At 38.9% G+C, this 23819-nt stretch overlaps 1 non-coding gene and 1 pseudogene across 1 annotated transcript; both read left to right on the forward strand.

Annotated features, from left to right (window-relative positions):
- Window positions 1-23819, forward strand: part of LOC101415896 (ras-related C3 botulinum toxin substrate 1 pseudogene) — a 137815-nt pseudogene that overhangs the window by 58988 nt on the left and 55008 nt on the right.
- LOC111760726 (small nucleolar RNA U13) lies at window positions 20017-20120 on the forward strand. The gene has a single exon (XR_002794336.1). It is a non-coding gene; the product is annotated as a small nucleolar RNA U13 (small nucleolar RNA).

The following is a 23819-nucleotide window of genomic DNA, read 5'->3' on the forward strand; positions in this document are numbered from 1 at the left end:
ACAATAAATCTAAAATTGGTTATGGAAGCAAAGTTAATGATTTAGTTACATTATTATACCACTTCCATAGTGGGTAGTTCTATATTTTTGTATTGCTTTGTTTTTCCCAAAATAGAATCACTTGACTATAATAACAAAGGACTCCAAATGTCAAATGTCAATGACATTTGAAATGATTTCATTGTTCCTTTGTATCTTTCTCTAAAATCTCTAAAACTTTCTCTAAAACTGTTATCCAATATTTGAACTTCAATGTTTTTCAAATCAAACTAATCACATAAGAAATTCATCTTACTGAACTTTTTTTGTGTGTATCTCTGAACTTGATTCTGTTTGCAGATTTGTTTTCTCAGTTGTGTTTAATGAAAATTTATAAGGGCTTTTTCCTTCATAATCTTTCTTACATGAACTTTCAAAATTTTAATTAAGTTCTTTAAATACAGAATTTTAAAAGTTTTTTTAATTTTTAATGCTATGATTAGCACTAAAAGGTAGAAAGAAGTCTAAGCTTTTATCTACTAGTCATAGTTGTAAGTGAAATACAACTCCTGTTACTTATTATGTATGAAATCTATATGATATAATGACTCTGTCACATTTTAGATTAATTAGGAGCTGTCAGCCACTTAGAGGACATGTCAAATCCAGCTTTCCCTTCCCAGAGAAAAATTTCATCATGAATTTTTTTAGTATAAGATCTTTTCTCCCCTGAAAACCCAATTATAATTATTTTTCAAAAATATTTAAGGGTCTGTAGTTCAGAAATTTTTCTTATTCTTCTCTTGCTCTTCTTTTCAGGTTTATTTTTACTTATGTATACTGAAAGATAAGTACCAGTTAGATTTGTTTGTTCATTTTTAGTTCTGTTGTCCTTTCAACATTTATTGACCACTTACAAAAACCAAGCAACTATACTGAAATCTTTGACAGTCAGAAATAAATAACAAATGGACCCTTCTCACAGTCTATAGGGAAGCTAACTCATGTATAAGTTGGCTACAAGGAAAGGAAATCCTTTTCTTTTACTTCTACCATTATCCATGGCACAGAGATGGGCCAAATTATAATAGGGAAAGATAATTACATTAGCTAAATTGAAAACTTAATTTTCATCTCTTCTCATGCTAAATACTGTGCTATATTTTAGGGATACAAAAATGTGTAGGATTTAGTCCTTCTTTTAAGTGTTTGCAGTCCTGCAGTGGAGGTAGAAAAAAAACGGATGTTTGCTGCACAATTTGATAAGTGTCATAATAATGGAAAGTCCAGGGTAATTTGGAAACACTCAGGAGGGAAACTGTTGAGCTGGAAATGTTTACCAGAAGAAAGAACTTTAAGTGTGGTTCTGAGCAACTGAGATTAAACAAGATTATCCAGGGGGACAGAGACGTGCTCAGGGTGGGAAGAACAAGAACAAGTCAGAGGGAGTTGTAAGTATAGTGTTTGCATGTAACCATTTCACCAGAGATAACTCCAAAAACGCTAAGAAAATATGATTTCACAGTTTTATTTTTGATAAGAAGCTGACAAAATACATATCCCAACCTTAAACCTGTGAATTAGTTTTCAAGTTCAAGCTTATTTATTTGTGTACTGCATGACGTTTTATAAAAACCTATTTCTTTTATATTCAGAAAATTGTTTTGGTGTTTATTTTCCCCTAATTTGTTAGACCTGTGTTAATCACTAAAGGAGTATCATCTCCTAACACAAAAGTTCTATTATTAAACTAAATCAACACATCCCTCTGAGAAGGCTGAGAAACTGGAGAAAATTGACGATTGCCACAGAGTCTAAAATGAAAAGGAAGGAGCTATGGTGATTAAAAATAAAATCTTTGTCTGATATATGCCCAATAAAATAAAATTGCAAAATCAGGAATCCTACAAAAAGTGTAAGTGCTTAACAGGTATCCGTCTCTGTTTATTAGTAAAGTAAATGACTATCACCATAAAACTATAAGGGAGAGGTTTCTGCTTCCAACCATGAAATAGTAGCTGGTATAGACCCTGTACTCTGACTGTAAGCAAAAAGCAAAGCAAAACAAAAACAAAGCAAAACAAAAAACCTGGAATTGATATAATTGTTTTCAGGAATTGAGATAATGGGCAAAGTAGAACCGTGATCCCAGAGAGAATGGTAGCTAAGGGGGTGAGTCAGAATATCACCAAACTTTCTAGGAGGCAATTTTGGGAATGTGATCCACAGAAAGAACCCAATATTGAGTGGGATGATCTTTCTAAGTTAATTAAACAGAGAATGGAATTTGGGAATCCTGAGGCTGTTGGAATTTTCAGAGTGGACTCCTCAGACATGTGCCCTATGCAGAGAAAGAATGCCACAAATCTGCAAGGGATTCCCTTGAGGTTAAATACTGATTTGGACATGCTTAGGGTAAAACTCCACGAGGCCAGACAAAGAACAACTGCAAGAGAGCTTTAAGGTAAAAAAAATTCCCAGAGTTCACACAATTCTGGGAGCCATTTGAATTCTAACCAGGCAGAAAAAAAGAAAAAGGTATCATTAAACACTAAGTGCAATCATTAGAGATCACAGAAAGTCACATCTTAGTAGTAAGACTAAATCAGCCCTATGGAAACTCTTCCGGACCATCCTAACAAAATGTCAAAACAAGTGTCAAAAAGATTATGCTGAGATGCAAGTTACTTATCTGCCTGACAAAACAAATTTCCATACTCTTTTAGGGAAGAAAAAATTATATCAAGCTACACTCAGTGATGTAGCATACTCAATGTTGAGTGTCCAATCCCAAATTACTAGGGATGCAAAACATCAAATGTAACCCAAGACCAGGAAGAAATTATCAATAAAAAAAGACACAGAATTACAGGATGATGAAATTAGAAAAGAAGACATTTAAAGTAGCTATTACAAATACTATAAATGTAGTTAAGAACTTAAAGGAAACATTATAAAAATATATACAATATATAAAAAGAAACAAAAGGGGAAGCAGACATTGCTCAACTAATGGAGCATCTCTCTACCATATGGAGGGTCCAGGATTCGATTCCCAGGGCCTCCTGACCCGTAAGGTGAGCTGACCCACATGCAGTGCTGCCGCACACAAGGAGTGCCGTGCCACGCAGGGCTGCCCCCATGTAGGGATCCCCACACACAAGGAGTGTGCCCCGCAAAGAGAGCCGCCTAGCATGAAAAAAGTGCAGCCCACACAGGAGCGGTGCTACACACACACACAGAGCTGATGTAGCAAGATGACACAACAACAAAGAGATGCAGTTTCCCAGTGCCACCTGATAATGTAAGTGAATGCAGAAGAACACACAGCAAATGGACACAGAGAGCAGACAACAGGGAGGAAGAAAGAGAAATAAATAGAATAAATCTTTTAAAAAAAGGAATTTCTAGAGCTAAATATACATATCTAAAATGAAAATTCTCTGATGGGCTTAAAGCAGATAGGATACTGCAAAAGAAAAGATCTATGAACTTGAGAACTTACCAATAGAAATTACCCAACCTGAAGCTCAGAGAAAAGGAAAATGAAGCAACAAAATAAGAACAAAGTATCCGTGATCTGTGAAATAATATTAAGCAGAATAACATATGTTAATGAGAAGGAAATGAGGGGGGGGCAGAAAAAATATTTTAGAAATAATGTCCAAAACCCTTCCATTGATTCTTACCCAATACCACACATGAAAATTTGCTCAAAACTGAACATAGAACTAAATATAAGAGCAAGAACCAAAAAATTCCAGAAACAAATATGGAAAAAATTTTTTGTGACTTTGTGGCAATCCAAAGATTTTTAGTAAAGAAAAAGCACATACCATAAAAGAAAAAAATTATAAATTAGACATTAGTATAATTAAAACACATGCTATTTGAAGGGCACTGTTAAGAAAAAGAAGTCAGATCATTAAAAGAAAAGGACAAATTGTTGTGTTTTTTTTAAGATTTGTTTATTTATTTCTCTCCCCCTCCCCCCCATTCCAGTTTTCTGTTCTCTGTGTCTATTTGCTGCGTCTTCTTTGTCCACCTCTGTTATTGTCAGCAGCACGGGAATCTATGTTTCTTTTTGCTGTGTCATCTTGTTTGGCATTTCTCCATGTGGGCAGTGCCATTCTTAGGCAGGCTGCACTTTCTTTGGTGCTGGGCAGCTCTCCTTGTGGGGTGCACTCCTTGTGCATGAGGCTCCCCTACGCGGGGGACACTCCTGTGTGGTAGGGCACTCCTTGCACACATCAGCACTGGACATGGGCCAGCTCCACACGGGTCAAGGAGGCCCGGGGTTTGAACCGCGGGCCTTCCATGTGGTAGACAGACACCCTAACTGCTGGGCCAAGTCCACCGCCCAAGACAAATTGTGATACCTATAAAACTGACAAAGGATCAGGATCCAGAATAAAGAATTGTTACTACTCAAAAATAAAAACATAACCCAATAAAAAATTAGCAGGTTTAAACAGACATTTCACAGAAGAAGATACACAATAGCCAATTAGATTGTAACAGATGTTCAACATCTGTAGCCATCAGGAAAATGCAAAATAAAACTACATTGTATCTCACCATATACCACCAGAATAACTAAAATTTTAGTCTGAAAATATCAAGAGTCAGCAAGACTATGGACAAAGTGGAATGCCTGCATGTTACTTGTAGGAATGTAAAATGGTATAACCACCTTAAGAAATAGTCTGGTGGTTATTTTACAGTTAAACACACACTCACCAGATGATCCAGCAATCTCCCTCCTAGGTATTTCGCCAAAATAAGCAAACATAAACATATGAATATTCATAGCAGCTTTGTTCATAATTGCCAAAAATGGGGAACAACCCAACATCCATCAACAAGTGAATAAATAAACAAATTTGGTTTATCCATACAATAGAATACTTTCAGTAAAGAGGACCAAACTATTACTACACACAACAAAATGGATGAATCTCCAAATCATATGTGGAGCAAAACACATATAGTCTGATTTCTTTTGTATGAAATTTTAGAAGAAGCAAAATAAGTCTGTAATGTCAGAACACATCAGTGATTGGTTGGGGCTGTGGTGGAGGAGATTGACTGCAAAGAAGCACATGGAAACTTTTTGGGGTGATATGTTCTATATCATGATCATGACGCTGGTTACATAAGTGGATACATATGTCAAAACGCATTAAACTCTACACTTAAAATGGATGCATTTTATTGTATATGAAATGGTTCTCAGTAAAGTTGATTAAAAATCAGTTTTAAAAGTCCATTAGGGAGAAAACCAATAACTGAGATTGAGACCCTTCATGATATAAAGTGAATTCTCATTATAAGAGCAGACATTTTGTTTTGAATGATTGATGGTCCAACAGCAATGAGCAAGTGTGATGCTTAACTCACCTTTTTCTTTTTTTTTTCATCATGAGACATTCATTGCATTTGGTGAATACATCTCTGATCACCACTGCACCTCAAGGTCAATGGTCCACACCATAGCCCACACTCTCCCACAGTCCACCCAGTGGGCCATGGGAAGACATACACTGTCTGGTAACTGTCCCTGCAGCACCACCCAGGACAACTCCAACCCCCGAAAATGTCCCCACATCACATCCCTTCCTCCCACTCCCTATCCCCAGCAGCCACCATGGCCACTTTCTCCACACCAATGCCACATTTTCCTCGATTACTAATCACAGTAGTTCATGAATAGAATATCAGTAAGTCCACTCTAATCCATACTCTATTCCTCCATCCTGTGGACCTTGGAATGGTTGTGTCCTCTCCACATCTATATCAAGAGGGGGCTTAGATTCCACATGGATGCTGGATGCAATTCCCCTGTTTTCAGTTGTAGGCACTCTTGGCTCTCTGGTGTGGTGATTGACCTCCTTCACCTCCATGTTAGCTGAGTGGGGTAAGTCCAATAATCCAGAGTGTAGGGGTTGCAAGTCTGTTGAGGCTCAGGGCCTGGCTATCACATGGTCAGTCCAGAGATACAGGTCCCCTGGGTATACATTAAACCCCAGCACTGACTACAATTCTGGTAAAAGTAACAGGAGAGGCTTGTGGGCAAAGATCACATCTGAGTCGAGCTCCATCGCACAGAAGCACAAACTCCAAAGTGAGGCCAAATGACATGGCACTGAACTCCATCTGCCATGACCATAGAATCTGTGGGTCTCTGTAGCCCTGTCTCTGTAGCCCTCAGAAGAACCAATACCTGGGGTTGTATCTACTTTTTCTGTCTTTGGGAATCTGCTGAGGTGTGCATAAAGGCAACCCCACTGATAACCTCCTGGCTCTTTTTGGAGACTCATAGCCATATAAACTCATTTGTCCTTTCCATTTCCCCCTTTTATTCAGGTCAAAAAGCATTTTTAACTCCTGGTATTATATGTACACTGAGATATTCTGCTGGTCCGAGTTGACCCTTTTATTCAAGGTCATTTTCTAGTTACATCATCAGCTGGTACTTGGTAGTAATCCCTCGGCACCAGGGAGGCTCATCCCTGGGAGTTGTGTCCCACGCTGGGGGGAAGGCAACACATTTACATGCTGAATTTGGCTTTGAAACTGGTCACATTTGAGCAACATGGAGGCTCTCAGGAGGTAACTCTCAGGCACCCTGAAGCTTTAGGCCTTGTTCTTATTTCAGGTGCATAGGTTTACAAGCATAGTCATTAGTATCAAGGGCTCATTGTTGGACCTTCCTTCTTTTTTAGTCTTTGCTGTTGCACTTGGGGGATTGTTGCTGTTCCTGTAGGGACTGTGATAGAGCTCCCCTGGCTAGGAACTCAGCACTCCCTCAGTTGTTGTTTTTAATTGTAACCACTATGAAAATATCCAAACATTTTTATATACCCTAAATATATGCACTGGAGAACTCTCTGCCAACCATGTGTTCCCTGTCAATAACATCCCACCCCAGTATTCCTCCCCTGCCATTGTTGAACCTCTCTGTGATCCAAAACTTCCTGAAAAATAAAGCCTACTATATTGCCAGGTTCCATTAATAGTAAAATGGAATATAGTGATGAGTTTAAAGGTTAGATATAGACATAGACATTGAGGAAAAGATGGAAGAAGTTGCCTTGCCAATTTACAAACAGAGCAACACTTATTGCTGTGATGGAAGGCAAAACAACAAAAACAAAGCTTTTGCATTTTTAAATTTTTTGATACCCCAATTAATTTTTACCTTAATTTTTCTAAATTAATATGTATTCTATATCTAACCTTTAACTCATCTTTATATGTGATTTATCTGCCAGATGATACAAACCCTACCTCATCCTTCATGCCAAACCTGATCCCAACCTTCCCATCATAGATTGCACAGAACCTAATGGACAGATAGCAATGATATTCAGCATAAGGAATGGTTTGAGAATGCTGTGTAAAAATAAGGCAAGTAGCCATACTATGCACTGTTCAGATTATTATGATAAAGATGTAAATTCACACATTGATTTAAGTATATTTAATTCCCAGGGATCTTACTATCAATCCTACATATTTTCAATATAGGTTTTAAGGTTTTATGACAAATAAGTTATCATTTATATCTCACTCAGGTGTAAATTAACACAATTGCAGCAGAGTTCCAGGAATTCACTTGAAAAGGGCAATAGAATGTATTTTACATGATTCAGGTAGTGACTATCTATTATAGAAGGTACATACTTTTAAAGATATGTGCTCCTCTATCTGTTTGGTAACTAAATATTCATCCCAATCCCAGTATTAACCCAGTATGTTTAAATTTGACATTTAAAATTACCCACTACTGTAACTTTAATTGATAAAAATAACTTTGAATAATGAAATATTATTTAACTAAGTGGGGAAGTGGATGTGACTCAAGGGATTGACCTCCCACCTATCACATGAGAGGTCCAGGTTCATTTCCTAGCCCCTACCAGAGAAGACAAGCAAGACAGCAGGCTGGTGCATTGGGCAGGCATGGCGAGCTGATGCAACAGGATGATGCAGCAAGAGACTCAGAGAGGAAATGAGAGACACGACAAAGCAGGGAGCTGAGGTTGTTCAAGCAATTGAGTCTCTCTTCCACACGGGAGGTTGCAGGTTTGGTTCTTGGTACCTCCTAAAGAGAAGACAGAGAGCAGATAGTGAGGGCAAACAATGAGAAGGGTGGGCTAAATAAACCTTTAAAAATAAAATTAAGTAAGGGATACAAGTTTGCATTCTACTTTTGGTTTTATGGCCACCATTTTTATCATTTACCAGGGCTATCCAATCACATTAGAAGTGTTCAGTAATGATGATGGCAGAAGAATTGCAAAAATTATTAGCTTAAATATGGTGAACAAAGTAGTTTTAAAATAAATACTGAAATGTGGATTTGTAGAGAAATGAACTGATACAAAAAAGAAAAAAGGAAAGCAGTACTAAACAGAAATATTCAGATTTCATTTGTCCCAAAACCTGGTTCATGCCTTTTTTAATCTTAAGCATAGTTACAAAACATGCAGTAATTATGGGAGCGTAAGATAAAAGCCAATATCCCCATTCTGTGATATCCAATGATTTCTCCAAGGAGACAGTGAGCAAAGTATACTTAAATTAAAACCATATATGAACATAATTCTGATACTTTACTAAAACTTCTGGTAACTAAGTCATGAATCAGATATGAGAAGTCAGATGTTTTAGATTCAACATCCCATATTCCATATTAGATCTGAATTCCAATGGAAATCCTTACGAGACTTTTTTAGGCTACAGAATGGAATATATGGCCTTGGTTATCCTTTTTTTTTTTTTTTTCTTTAAAGATGAACATTCATTCCTGTCGTCTTGGTAAATAACCAGTTCATGGAATTGGAATTTCTTATCCACAACTGAAACAAATATACAACCTTGTATAAATATATGCAAAGACCACGGTGTCAGCATTAAAAGAGAGTATATATATATTAAGGCCAGTTTAAAAAAAAAAACGATGTGTGTTAACCTGAGAAGTGTGCCCTCTCCAATTTAGATACTTATATCCTTTTCATATGGACAAATAATAAAAATTGAGAGACTGCCAGAACTGTAACTACTGCCCATAATCAACAGAATAGTTGATTGTAGACTCAGTACTAAAACTATACCTGTGCTCTCAGCTGATGAATCATTTTACAGTTTAGGATTGGGAGAATTGCAGGAATAAACTGCCAAATCTATCTGGAGAGCCATTTTCGGTCACCAATTTAAAGTTAGCACTTTACTCAAGTTGTTAGTGATAGCTCTTTGCTCCTGAAGTTCATATTTCAGGAACTGCTTTACGTACAATGCCCTAGGTTACTTGGAATGGAAGTTGCAGAGACATGGAGAGAAGATTCCAGGAGAGAAGCACTAAACCCACTGTAAACCCAATCACAGAAGGGAGAGAAAAGAAGGCATGTTCTCCAACCACTAGCAGCTTCAGAAATGACTCCAAAAAGAAATAAAAGATAAATTTCCTGATTTTAGGGATGAGCTGGCATTCTCATTAGGTGCTCTAATAATGTCTTCCCTGCATTCCTGACTTTATTTTTGTCCTGGCTTAATATTCAACTACTATTTTCACTGTAACTCCTGAAATATAATTTTGTTAGTTTGATGAAATTCTATGATTTGGCAGAGGAAAAAGTGCCTTTCTTTTTGTGGCTGACTCAATTTCGCCAAAACAAAATTTATATGGCTATGTTAATAATGCTGCAGTTATATTCTTCTAACTGCTGCAATTCTCCCAAGTCATTCTGTGTAGACCTGGTTGGATGTCATCTGGATAAACACAGCACTCTGAGGGCCAAACTTATAATGTAATGGTGAAATTTAGGCAGGCATACTAGATTTCAAGGGTGATTGCAATATATCCCTGTTCCAACTGAACCCTGGAACACTAGAGCTATGGTTCTTTCTACCTATTTTTAAAAATAGACACACATTTCCTTTGAAAATCTGATGAAATTGTCAAACTGTCCCTTTGAATAGTTCTACATGTAATTGCAGAGAGTTCTTCAACAACGTGAAGCCCATCCACGAATGCCTGTAAAAACCATGGCTTTTAAAGAAAAGTATAAACTCTGTAATACTGAAAAATAGTCTTCAGAAGTAAACTCTGTTTCATGAATTAAGAATGGGACAATTTATAAGTGACTTTAACCATATCTATTAAACAAACTGTTCAAAATCATAAATGTTACTTCTGTCATTAAGGAATTCATTTTTACCTCATTTTACAAAACATTCAAATTACATGCACTCAAACGAATATGAATTTTTTTTTTCATGACAAGAACCCCAGAGGTGGGCAGCTCAGGGTTGACATAACTCTGTAACACCATCAGTGATGTCTGTTCCTTCTGAATTTTTCTTCAATAATCCTTGTGTATTAGTCAGTCAAAGGGGTACTGATGCAAAATACCAGAAAGTGGTTGGTTTTTATAAAGGGTATTTATTTGGGATAGGAGCTTACAGATCCCAGGCCATAAAGCATAGGTTACTTCCCTCATCAAAGTCTATTTTCACATGTTGGAGCAAGATGGCTGCCAATGTCTGCCAGGGTTCAGGCTTCCTGGGTTCCTCTCTTCCCAGGGCTTGTTTCTTTCCAGGCTTAGGGTTCCTCTCTTCCCGGGATTCCAGCTGAAGGTTTCAGCATCAAGCTCCAACGTCCCAAACCCTGAACTCTGTCCTTTGCCATGCCTTTTATCTGCAAATCCCCACCCACCAAAGGAAGGGAACTAAATTCCCTACTGGCACAAGAGGTTTACATAATTAATCAAGTAAACCAATGACTCCAATATAATCTAATATGCCCAGAGGAAAAGATCAGGTTACAAACATAATCCAGTATTTCTTTTTGGAATTCATCAATAATATAAAACTGCTACAACTTGGTATAACATTTATATGCATGGCTGTTTGTGTCAGCATTTATATGCACAGTCACAAGTTGGATTCTCTACTTCCAATCTTTTATGCAGGAAAAAGTTGAAGAACAAAAGTTGCGTACTAGATTTGATCCTCTTTTAAAGAGTTTTCTTAAAAGTTCCACCCAGAGACTTCCATTTTCATTTCATTGGCTAAAATTATCACATGGGTATCTGTAGCTGCAAGGGAGGCCAGGAAATGCAATTTTGCAGCTGGCAACATTCTGCCTCAATCAAAATCAGGGGTAAATTACAAAAGGTGAGGGGGAGCATTGACATTGGATAGACAAGAAGTGTCTGTCACAATGAACAAAAGTTTGAACAATATAAACGTTGCATCTAACATGACAAGAATAATTCTTTCAATTTTCCCTAAGATGAACAAAAGTCTTTTATACTTAAATTTTTTTAAAAAATTTATTTATTAAAATATATCACCCACACTCAAATATAAACAATAAGTGCATAGCAATAGTTGCGAACTTACAAAACAAACACACATAACGCCATATAAGACCCTCATAACTCACCCGACCGCCAACACCTTGCATTGTGTTAAACCTTTTTAACTAATGATTAAGGAGCATTGTCAAAATATTACTACTAACCAAAGTCTTTTCCCCCCAACCCTCCCTATTATTATTACCTTTGTATCATTTATATAGGAACATACATAAACAATTAAATGTATAGTAGAAGTTGTGAACTTACAAAGCAAACATGCATAACATCATGCAGAAGTCCCATTTATCAATCCTCCACCAACACCTTGCATTGTCATTAGATGTTTGTTACAAATTATGAAAGAATATTGTCAAAATCTTACTACTAATTATTGTCCTGATCTTATATTTGGTGTTTTTCCCTCAACACACCCTATTATTGTTTTTTAAATATATTTTTTATGACAGAATTTGTAAGCTTATAAAAACGAACATGTCATGTGCAGAATTCCCACCAACACTCTCTCAACATACCACACTGGTGGAACATTTGTTACAGATAAGATAATATCATCTGATTGTTACCACTTCCATAGTTTACATTTGGCTCACATTTTCCATACTGCCTCATTATCAATATAGTACATCTTTCACATAGATGCAAGGATATTATATTATTACTGCTAATTACAGTCCATAGGTCACTCCAGTTGTATTTTTCCCATGCGTTCTCAACACCCTACAGTAGTAATATGTTTGCTCAAGCTTACAAAGGACACTATTGCATTTGTACCATCAACCACAATTCTCACCCACCTCTTGGTTTATTGTGCTATTCAGTTCCTAGGTTATTCTCCAGTATTCTGTCAGTTGGCATTTATATCCCTAGACTACCATTTTCAGCCACGTCCCCATTTATAAACTGGCTATTACTATTTGTTACCATCCGCTATATACATTTCTACACTTTTACAGTAAAACTAATTAAAACTTCTACATACATTAAACATCAGTAGTTCATCTCAGTCCTCCTCTTATCTCCTTTAAGAAACCACCACCTACCACCAGGTCTTGAAGATATTTTCCTACAATTTCTTCTAGAAGTTTTATGGTTCTGCTTTTATTTTTAGGTTTTTGATCCATTTTGAGTTAATTTTTGGATAAGGTGTGAGATAGAGGTCCTCTTTCCTTCTTTCAGCTATGGATGTCCAATTCTTTCAGCACCATTTGTTGAATGGAATGTTCTGCCGGAGCTGTGCGGTTTCAAACAGGCTAGTCAAAAATCACTTGACCATACATGTGAGGGTCTGTTTCTGAACCATCGATTTGGTTCCATTGGTCTATGTGTCCGTCTTTATGATAGTACCATGCTGTTTTTACCACTATAACTAGGTAATATGATTTAAAGTTCGGAGATGAGTGTTTGCTTTTCCTTTTTTTGATGTTTCTGGTTATCAGGATGCCTTACCCTTCCAAATAAATTTGATAATCGTTTTCAAAAAAAATTTTTTTAATGCTGGTGGAATTTTTATCGGGATTGCATTGAATCTGTATATCAACTTGAGTAGATTTGATATCTTAATGATATTTAGTCTTCCAGTCCATGAGTATGGAATGCTCTTCCAGTTATTTAGGCCTTTTAATTTTTTTTTAACATTGAGTTGCAGTTTTCTGAATACAAGTGCTTTACCTTGTTGGTTAAGTTTATTCCAGTCTATTTGAGTTTAATCTGTCATATTTTATTTTCACCACTCTTTTAACACTTTTAGTTACTTTTATTGATATAATCTTCATTTCTGGACTCTCTTCCAGGCCTCTCTCTCCTGTCCTTTCTTTTCAGATCTAACACACCCTTTAGTATTTCCTGAAAATCTGGTCTCTTGCTTAGAAATTCTCTCAGTTTCTGTTTATCTGTGAATATCTAATCTTGCCCTCATTTTTGAAAGACAACCCTGCTGGATATGAGATTCTTGGCTGGAAGTTTTTCCCTTGTAGTATCTTAAATATATCAGACCACTGTCTTTTTGCTTCCATGGTTTCTGGTGAGATATCAGCACTTAAACTTATTGGGTATCCCTTATAAGTTACACATGGCTTTTCTCTTGCTGCTCTCAGAATTCTCTTTTTGTCTTTGGCATTTGACATTCTGATTTGTATGTGTCTCAGAGTTAGTCTACTCGGATTTTTTCAGATGGGAGTATGTTGTACTTCTTTGAAATGGATATCTATGTCCTTCAACAGGGTTGGGAAATTTTCTACCATTATTTCTTCAAATATTCCAACTGCCCCTTTTCCTTTCTCTTCTCCTTCTGGGACACCCATGACATGTATTTTTGCATGCCTTTTGCTGTCTTTTATTTCCCTGAGACCTTGCTCAATTTTTTCCATTCTTTTCATCATCTGTTCTTTTGTATGTTCACTTTCAGAGGCCATTTCTTCAAGCTCACCAATCCTTTCTTCTGCCTCCTCAAATCTGCTATTATATGATTCGAATGTTTTTTAAATTTCATTTATTGCACCTTTCATTCCCATAGACCTACTAATTTTCTATGTGTGCTTTCAAATTCTTCTTTGTGCTCATCCAGTGTCTTCTTAATATCCTTAGTCCCTTTAGCCATCTCATTGAATTTATTATGGAGATTTGTTTGAACATCTATGATTAGTTGTCTCAACTCTTTTATGTCATCTGGAGGCTTATCTTTTTCCTTTACCTGGGCCATATCTTCCTGTTTCTTGCTGTGGGTTGCAATTTTTTGTTGGTGTCTTGGCATCTGGATTACTATTCTAGGTACAGTTTCTATTTAATTTAGGGCTTCCTGCCCTTTTCCCCTTGCTGATTGTGCAGTAGGAGCCAAGGATGTAATTGGTGCTATAAGCTGTGGAGGCTCAAGCTGCCCTCATTGCCCCTGGGACCGATGATGCTTCTCCCAACTTTCTCCTTTGCCAGAGGTAGGGACAGAGTCACAGCTGTGTGGAATAATCCAAGTCGTGCAGGCCTAGACTGTAGCTGCCCAGAGAGACTGATGCAGCTTCACGCCCCTTTCTCTCCTGCCTGGGGTGGGGATGGACCTGCAGGTGTGGGCAGCAATCAGTGCAGTGTGGGTTCAAGATGACCGCAGTTTCCTGGATATACTTTCTATTATTCAATTTGTACCAGCCAAAGGCATCTGAAGTTACCTGGATAGGGTGAAGGAGGGCTTGCCAGTCTCCTCCACCAGAAGTGGGGCTGAAGGCTAGCTTAGGGCTGCAGGCGGATCTGGCTGAAAGAAACTGGTTCCTACAGGCCACTGTGACTTTGGTCAGCCTGGCTTCCCCTCAGGCTGGGAGCGGAGTTAAAATGGTGGCCACCAGCCTCTTTCTGACTTGGATAGATTCACACCCCAGCTGTTCCCAGGGTTATATCTTAGGCAGCCGAGTCTGCTAATCAGTAGCCAAAATCAGCAGCCAGTCATCTCCTCCTTCCCTGTTTTTGGGACATGGAGCTTCCAATTCCAGCCACAGAATAGCTCCTGGGGCAGCTTGCACCACCAGAGTAGGATAATCACCAGCCTCCGCGGCTTGGCCAATAACTTCCCAGAGAGGCTGGTGCAGGTCCCCGCAGCTTCCTCCCTGCTGGAGGTGGCGCTGGGGCCTAGGCTAGACCTACAATATAATCTGGATGGGAGGAAGTTGGTCCCCACCAGCAATGGGATCTCAGTCTGCCCTGCTTCCCCTCGTGCCAGGCGCGGAGTTAAGATGGCGGCTCCCGGCCTCTTTCTTATTCGGACAGGATCAAACTTTAGCTGAATTTACTCAACTTACTGAAGTTGGTGCCCAACCATCTCTTCCTCCCCCATTTTGGGGAAGTGGAGCTTTCAATTCCAGTCGCAGAACAGCTCCCGAGGCGGCTTGTGCCTCCAGTGGAGGATGGACCCTGGCCTCTGGGGCGTGGAGCGCTCTACTTATGAGTCTTCTCTGCAGATGGGAAGTCTCCTCCTTCCACTCCTTTATGGACATTGCAGGATGTTCTTCTGGCTTCCTGGTGCTTCAGCTAGCCCTAGAGAGCTCTGGGTGTTTACTAACTGCCCTGTAGCAGGAACCGACTCTAGGAGCTCCTTTCTCTGCCACCATCTTACGGGTTGTCGGTATTAATTGAATTTATTTGCTGCCAAGGCAAATCCTATGCTCCATTGTTTAGTTTTATTAGTCAAATGAGTGTGTTTGGAGAGACTTTGTAATGCTACACTTAAAATAAAATTACTTTGTTTTGGCAACAGATGCACCTGGACCAAATCTATTTGTAATATAGACGAACACTTTTGCCAAATTATCTCATAGTATACGATGTGGTTAGTGGCTGTTTTCTCAAAAATCAGTTTGTGTATGATATTCCAAGTGATTTGTGTTCATTCAACAACAACACCGAAAACCTGTTAAGTATCTGGCTACCACTGTGACGAGGCATTTCCAAAAGTTCTTGTAACTGAAAATAGAGCACCCATAATTAATCCCTTTAAAATGAATTGTACATGTATATGGATTTGCATTAAACATAATTAGCTAACCACAGTCCACAATTTATGTCTGCATAGTGTGTGTAATCTGTTTATAGAACATGGCAGATGACATAATGTAGATTTTGGCAAGTAATCATATTTTCCTTCCACAAACAACATCTGAAATGATAAAAACAACACACGGATGAATAGCTCCCAATAGGTAAAATCATTACAACCCACATTGGCAAACATAGTTTTAATCCCATTTAGTTGGTCAAATATTTTGAGAGGAAGATGTATGATTCCAGCACATGGCTCAATATTTCACTTCAACAAGAGAGTAACTCTCAGATATCAAGAACGAGGGACTGGGGAAGCGGACTTGGCCCAGTGGTTAGGGCGTCCGTCTACCACATGGGAGGTCCGCGGTTCAAACCCTGGGCCTCCTTGACCCATGTGGAGCTGGCCCATGCGCAGTGCTGATGCACACAAGGAGTGCCCTGCCACGCAGGGGTGTCCCCGCGTAGGGGAGCCCCACGCGCAAGGAGTGCGCCCCGTAAGGAGAACCGCCCAGCGCGAAAGAAAGTGCAGCTTGCCCAGGAATGGTGCAGCACACACGAAGAGCTAACACAGCTGGATGACCCAACAAAAAGAGAATAGATTTCTGTGCTGCTGACAATAGAAGCAGACAGAGAACACACAGCAGCAGCAAATAGACACAGAGAACAGACAACTGGGGCACGGGGGAAGGGGAGAGAAATAAAATAAATAAATCTTAAAAAAAAAAAAGAATGAGGGACTGAGGAACATTGGAGGTGGAAAGACCTAGAGGGGAGTAAGAAAGCTGAACTAAGGGCTGAGCCGGGTGCAGCGGGGTTATCTTTGGTGAAAATGCCAACACCATGATCCTGGGCACAGTGAGATTAAGACTGTGCCCCATTTCCTTATCCTTAGAAATAGAGTTCCAATAATAAGTATCCCCCTTCCCCACCCCTCTCTCCGTGGCAAATAATATCATCTAAAGATGTAGCATTTTCCCTTCTGCTCTGCTTCCTACCACAGGACAGACTGGAAACCCTTTATCACATCCCTGGCATGGAAGTCTCCTCCCAAATTTATACAAAGAAATGACCACTGTTTATTCAATATTTCCTTCTAGTTTCCCAGATACTGTTAACTGGATTTCCACTTACTTTCCTGTAAATAAATTTTCCCATTCCCTGAAGAATTCCTTTAAATATATATATATGTATTTCCTGATAAAAATTTGCCTATTCATTTTAAGGGATTTTAAACATTTAGAAAGATAAAGAAATTTTAAATTATTTAAAATTTGAAATAATTTTTAGCATTACTTTATATTTAACTGGTTTTTCCTATATGTACTTTTTTTTTTTTAAGTCCTTCTCAAACATCCTGATATTAAATGGCACTACCAGGTCTTAAAGTAGTTACCCCTTTCTAGTGTTGACTTACAATGTGTGAACTTTTTCTTGCTATTTCAATCATGGATGGTGCTGCTAATTCCCAACATTTCTTAATGTTTGGGTGTCTAATATATTTGTTCATCTATGAATCAGTGAACTGTTAAAAAATCGGTGTATACTCTACATAAATTGAGATAATATTATGAAATATTTTCCAAGGCCATTAAATATTCATGGAGTCTTTTGGGTTCCCATGGCTCTGATCACTGATGTGGCACAATCACTTAATTTGGATTGCTATTGTTTTCATTCTTGTTATTATAATCAACATGGTAATCTTTATACAAAAATCTTATCCATGTTTCTGATTATTTTCTCAAGCTTGATATATCAGTTAGGATGTTTTCAGTACCTAATAAAAGAAGATAAAATTGGGGAAACGGATGTGGCTCAAGAAGATGGGCTCCTTTTTTACCAAATAGGAGGTCCAGGGTTTGATGCCCAGGGCTTCCTGGTGAGGGCAAGCTGGCCCATGTGGTAACCTGGCCATGTGGAGTGCCGCCCCATGCAGGAAGGCCGCCCTGCGCAGGAGTGCCAGCCAATGCGGAGAGATGGTGCAGCAAGATGACACAACAAGAGACACAGAGGAAAGAAAATAAGAAGACGTAGCACAACAGGGAGCTAAGGTGGTACAAGAGAGCAATTGCCTCTCTCCCACTCTGGAAGGTGCCAGGATCGGTTCCTGGAGATGCCTAATGAGAATACAAGCAGACATAGAAGAACACATAGTGAATGGGCACAGAGAGCAGACAACAGGGGGTGGGTAGGAAGGGGAGAAATAAATAAAAAGAAATGTTAAAATACATATATATATATAATTGTAAGAAGCTTTTAAAAAAAGATATTTACTATCTCACTTAAAAAGTCTTATTACAGGATAGTGTGTGAAAAATTGTTTAAACTCTGACTTCAGGCAATTTCTCCTTACAAGAAAAGGTACAGTGAGATATACTCTTAATTTTGTTCAATTCTGAATAGGATTCTGTTTTAGTTTGCCAAAGGGCTCTCAATGCAAAGTACCAGAAATAGGCTGGCTTTTATAAACGGGATTTATTTGGGGTAAAAGCTCACAGTTTCAAGGCCATGAAAAGTCCAAACCGAGGTACTATCAGAGATCTTCTCACCAGAGTCAGCTATCGTTGATCCCTGTGTGTCGCCACACGGTGAAGCAAGGTCTCTGCCCAGGCTTCGGCATTCCCCTCAGGACTCACTGTTTCCTTTTTAGCTACTCTGTGGACCCAGCCTCTCGGGGCTTCAAACTCAAGTGACCCTGCAGTCCTCTCTCTCCTGGCACAGGGCTTGTCCCTTAGGGCTTCTGTCCTTGAAGCTCAGCTATGTGCAAAACTAGTCTTTCTCTCTTCCTTTCTGTCCATCTGTGTGAGTCCATTTATATCAGACCCAGCAAGGGGGAAGGGACTCAACCTGAGTCACACCTCACTGGCCTAGTGCAATAAAAAGCCCTACAGCAGGAAGTGGATTTGGCCCAGTGGTTAGGGCGTCCGTCTACCACATGGGAGGTCCGTGGTTCAAACCCCAGGCCTCCCTTGACCCATGTGGAGCTGGCCCATGTGCAGTGATGATGCGCGCAAGGAGTGCCCTGCCACGCAGGGGTGTCCCCCGCGTAGGAGAGCCCCACAAGCAAGGAGTGCACCCCGTAAGAAGAGCCGCCCAGCGCAAAAGAAAGTGCAAGCTGCCCAGGAATGGTGCTGTACACACTGAGAGCTGACACAACAAGATGACACAACAAAAAGAAACACAGATTCCCGTGCCGCTGACAACAACAGAAGCGGACAAATAAGACGACGCAGCAAATAGACACAGAGCACAGACAACGGGGGTAGGGGGGAAGGGAAGAGAAATACATAAATAAATCTTAAAAAAAAAAAAAAGCCCTACAGCAGGTAATCTAATCAAAGGCAGCTCAGCTGAATTTAATGTGATCAAAGGGTATCACATCCAGAGGAATGTATTAGTTTACAAACATAATCTTTCTTTTTTTTTTTTTTAAGATTTATTTATTTATTTCTCTCCCCTTCCCCCCCACCCCAGTTGTCTGTTCTCTGTGTCTATTTGCTGCGTCTTCTTTGTCCACTTCTGTTGTTGTCAGCAGCACGGGAATCTGTGTTTCCTTTTGTTGCGTCATCTTGTTGTGTCAGCTCTCCGTGTGTGCGGCACCATTCCTGGGCAGGCTGCACTTTCTTTCGCACTGGGCGGCTCTCCTTATGGGGTGCACTTCTTGCGCGTGGGGCTCCCCTATGTGGGGGACACCCCTGTGTGGCACTGCACTCCTTGCGCGCATCAGTACTGTGCATGGGCCAGCTCCACACGGGTCAAGGAGGCCCAGGGTTTGAACCGTGGACCTCCCGTGTGGTAGACGGACGCCCTAACCACTGGGCCAAGTCCGCCACCCATAATCTTTCTCTTTTGGGGATTCATAAAATAATCTCAAACTTCCAGATTCCAATTTTTTACTGTTGCTCAGGATCACCTCTAGAATACCTGTCATGCCAGGAAGTCGCCTTCCTGCAGGCGCCTGCCAATTTCCATGCTCTAATATTTCCATCCTTCACCAAAAAGTCATTGAGATCCCAAGAGGAACCATGTGGTTGGGTAGAGCTAGTAAGGGGAGTAGGAATACTGAGCCATTTTCTCTTGTAACCTGTTTGATTATATTAGTCTGCCCTTTTATCAAAAATGGGGATAATTGTTCCTTTTGTGGTGAGTGAGCATGACGAATGGGTTTTCATGCATTTGTGTGAAATGTGCCTCTCTCAAAACTTGTTATGATGTTGGCACATTACCAGAATGATGAAAAAAAAATAAATGGGGATAATTAGGTCTGACCACTCACAGCATTCTTTGGGTATCTTAGGCCATTAACTGGTACATAGTGAAAACTCAAATCAGGTGAAATGTTTTAACTTTACAAATCCCAGAAGATGATTTCAGAGATATATATAATCATTAATTAATATTCAAGAGGTCATGGGATGCCTGAGATATTTGAAAGGATTAGGATAGGAAATTCAATCAGCAATTAAATAATTGCAGAAGTCTTTTTCACACCAGTAGTAAGGAATCAGAGAACTAGTGGAGATTTTGTCTGGATATATAAAGATACTGAAGCTCTTCTTTTACAAATGGGTCCATTGTTGCTCGGTGAGACTCAGTGACTTGCCACATTTAATTTCGGTAAAATCCAGACAAGAACTCATTTTACCCAATTTTCAAATCAGCACTTTGTTGCCATTTCTAAAATACCATGTGGGTGTGCTTTTCTTTCCTTGGGGCTTCATCAGATTTGCATAGGGGTCCCAGAAATATCCAGTATTAATTCCTCAGGTGATTTCTACCTGTGGAACACCCATTGATAAATACTATTTTGAGTGATCTGAATACTTTACTTCTGCTGAGTTCTATTTCCATTTGCTGGCAAACTAGATGTAGGTGGAGAAAAAGTGGCTTTGTAAAAGCATGTTAATGTCTTCAGTTACCAAAATTTTCATCATGGCCTATTACTGAAAGAGATGACTGTTCTTCTTTGTTTAGGAAAGACTCCTTTATCCTATAAAAATTTATAAGAATTAATATGGAAGAATAATGATGACCATTTGTGTATATACCCAATTGGAAAATAAATTTAAAGCTTTCTTTTATATTTGGTGAATGTAAACAATCTAATATTTGTCACCAAGCCATCACCAAGGATAGCTACACTCTAACATTGGTTGATTTTTTTTCAATTAAAGATATTGTAGATTTACAGAAAAATCATGCAGAAAATATAGAGTTCCCATATACCAACCTCCACACATGCAGTTTTTCCTGTTATTAACCTTGTTCAAGAGTATAGTACCTCTGTTACAATTAATGAAAAAATACTATTATACTATAACTGAGTACAAAATTTACACTAGGGTTTACTGTGTTGTACAGTCCTATGTTGTTTTCTTTTTAATTCTGGTTACACAAATTTCTCCTTTAAACACATTTCAATATAGAATTTTGTGGTGTTTTACATTCACAGTGTTGTGCTACCATCACCACAATTACCAAAACTTTTCCATCACCCCAAACAGAAACTCTACCAATTAAGCATTAACTCCCCATTCCCTATCCCATCATGGCCCCTATATTCTAGTTTCTGACTCTAAGACTTGGCTTTTTCTAATTATTTCGTATCAGTGAGATCATATAATATTTGTCCTTTTGTGTCTGGATTATTTCACTGAACATAATGTCTTCAAAATTCCTCCATGTTGTTGCAGATATTAGGACATTATTCCTTTTTACAGATGAAAAATTTTCCATTACCTGTATATTCCACATTTTGTTTGTCCATTCATCTGTTGATGGACACTTGGGTTGCTTCCATCTTTTGGCAAATGTGAATAATGCTGCTATGAAAATCAGTGAGAAAATATCTGTTCAAATCTCTGCTTTCAATTCTTTGGGGTAGATACTAGAAGTGGGATGCTAGGTCACATGGTAATTCTATACTTAACTATCTGAGGAACTGCCAAACTGTTTCCCACAGTGGCTGCACTGTTCTAAATTCCCACTAACAATGAATTAGTGTTGTTATTGGTCCAAATCCTCTCCAAGAGTTGTTATTTTCCAAATTGTAATAGTAGCCATTCCAGTGTGTGTGAAATGATATCTTGCTGTGGTTTTGATTTGCATTTCCCTAATGGCTAATGATGTTGAGCATCTTTTCCTATGTTGATTGGCTATTTGTACATCTTCTTTGGAGTAATATCTGTCAGGTCTTTTGCCTATTTTTTAATTGAGTAATTTGTCTTTTTGTTGTTGAATTGTAGGATTTCTTAATATATTCTTGATATTAAATCCTTGTCAGATACATGGCTTCCAAATATTTTTTCCCATTCTCTAGATTATCTTTTTCTTTCATGATGTAGTCCTTTGATGCAGAGTTTTAAATTTTGATGAAGTCCCATTTATCTATTTTTTTCTTTTGATGCTCATGCTTTTGGTGGAAATTCTAAGAAACCATTGCTTAACATAGTGCCCGGATAATGTTTCCCTATGCTATTTTCTAGGCATTTTATAGTCCTGGTTCTTATATATAAGTCTTTGATCCCCTTTGAGTTAACTTTTTATATGGTGTTTGGTAGGTATCCACTTTCATTATTTTGCATATGGATATCCAGTTTTCCTAGCACCATTTGTTGACGATACTCTTCTTTCCCCATTGAGTGGCTCTGGCAATCTTGTCAAAAATAAACTAGCCATAGATATGAGAGTTGATTTCTGAACTCTCAGTGTGATTCCATTGGTCTGCATGTCTATCCTTGGGCCATTACCATGCTGTTTTGATTACTGTAGCTTTGTAATAAGTTTTAACTTTGGGAAGTGTGAGTACTCCAACTTTGTTCTTTTTCAAGATGGTTGTGACTTTCAGGGCCCTATACCCTTCCATATAAATTTAATGATTGGCTTTTCCATTTTTACAAAGAAGGCTATGGGAAATTTGACTGGAATTGTGTTGCATCTGTAAATTGTATGGGGTAGAATTGACATCTTAGCAATACTTAGTCTCCCAATCCATGAAAAATGGAATAGCCAGTTCTCAGAGTAGTACAGACCATTAGTTATTGCTGAGCTAAGGTAGTTCTCCTCCAATGCCCTCTACCTGGTTCTTTGAGGTTCTTTTTATTTTATTTTATTTTATTTTATTTTATTTTATTAAGATTTATTTATTTATTCTCCTCTCCCTCGCCCCATCTGCTGTCTGTGTCCATTCGCTGTGTGTTCTTCTGTGTCTGCTTGTATTCTCATTAGGCAGCACTGGGAACCAATCCTGGGACCTTCTGGATTGGGAGAGGGGTGCTCACTCACTTGCACCACCTCAGCTCCCTGGTCTGCTGCATCTCTTATTGCCTCTCCTCTGTGTCTCTTTTTGTTGCGTCATCTTGCTGTGCCAGCACTCCATGCAGGCCAGCACTCCTGTGTGGGGCAGCACTCCATGCAAGCCAGCTTGCTCTCACCAGGAGGCCCCAGGTATCATACCCCGGACCTCCTATATGGTAGATGGGAGTCCAGTTGCTTGAGTCACTTCTGCTTACCTCTTTGAGGTTCTTGAAAACAGATGTGCATTAGAAATTATAATACCCACCTAACCTTGCCTCTTCCTGTCTCTATTCCTACTTATAACACAACAACCATGAATATCATATTTCCCCCAATGCAGGAGTCCACCATAAGCCTCCTCTATTCTTCTTCCTGCCTTGAGAGTTATCTCGAGTTGCAGACTCTGAATCATTGTATAGAGAAGAACTTAAGGAAGTAAACAGCAACACTCTGGCTTCCTCCAAAAGCTGCTCCTGTGCAAAAGTGGAAAAACTGCTCCATTTTCAACCTGACACAGTGTCTGGGACTCTAAGGTTGGGGAAAGATAGGCAAATGAAGAGATGTTAAATGAAAAAATAGCCTGGGTGAGCTATAGACCAGTTTCATGACTGCATACAGGCACTTGACCAATGCTGTGAA

Source organism: Dasypus novemcinctus, chromosome 14 (assembly GCF_030445035.2).
Source record: "Dasypus novemcinctus isolate mDasNov1 chromosome 14, mDasNov1.1.hap2, whole genome shotgun sequence".
In the NCBI taxonomy this organism is placed as follows: domain Eukaryota; kingdom Metazoa; phylum Chordata; class Mammalia; order Cingulata; family Dasypodidae; genus Dasypus; species Dasypus novemcinctus.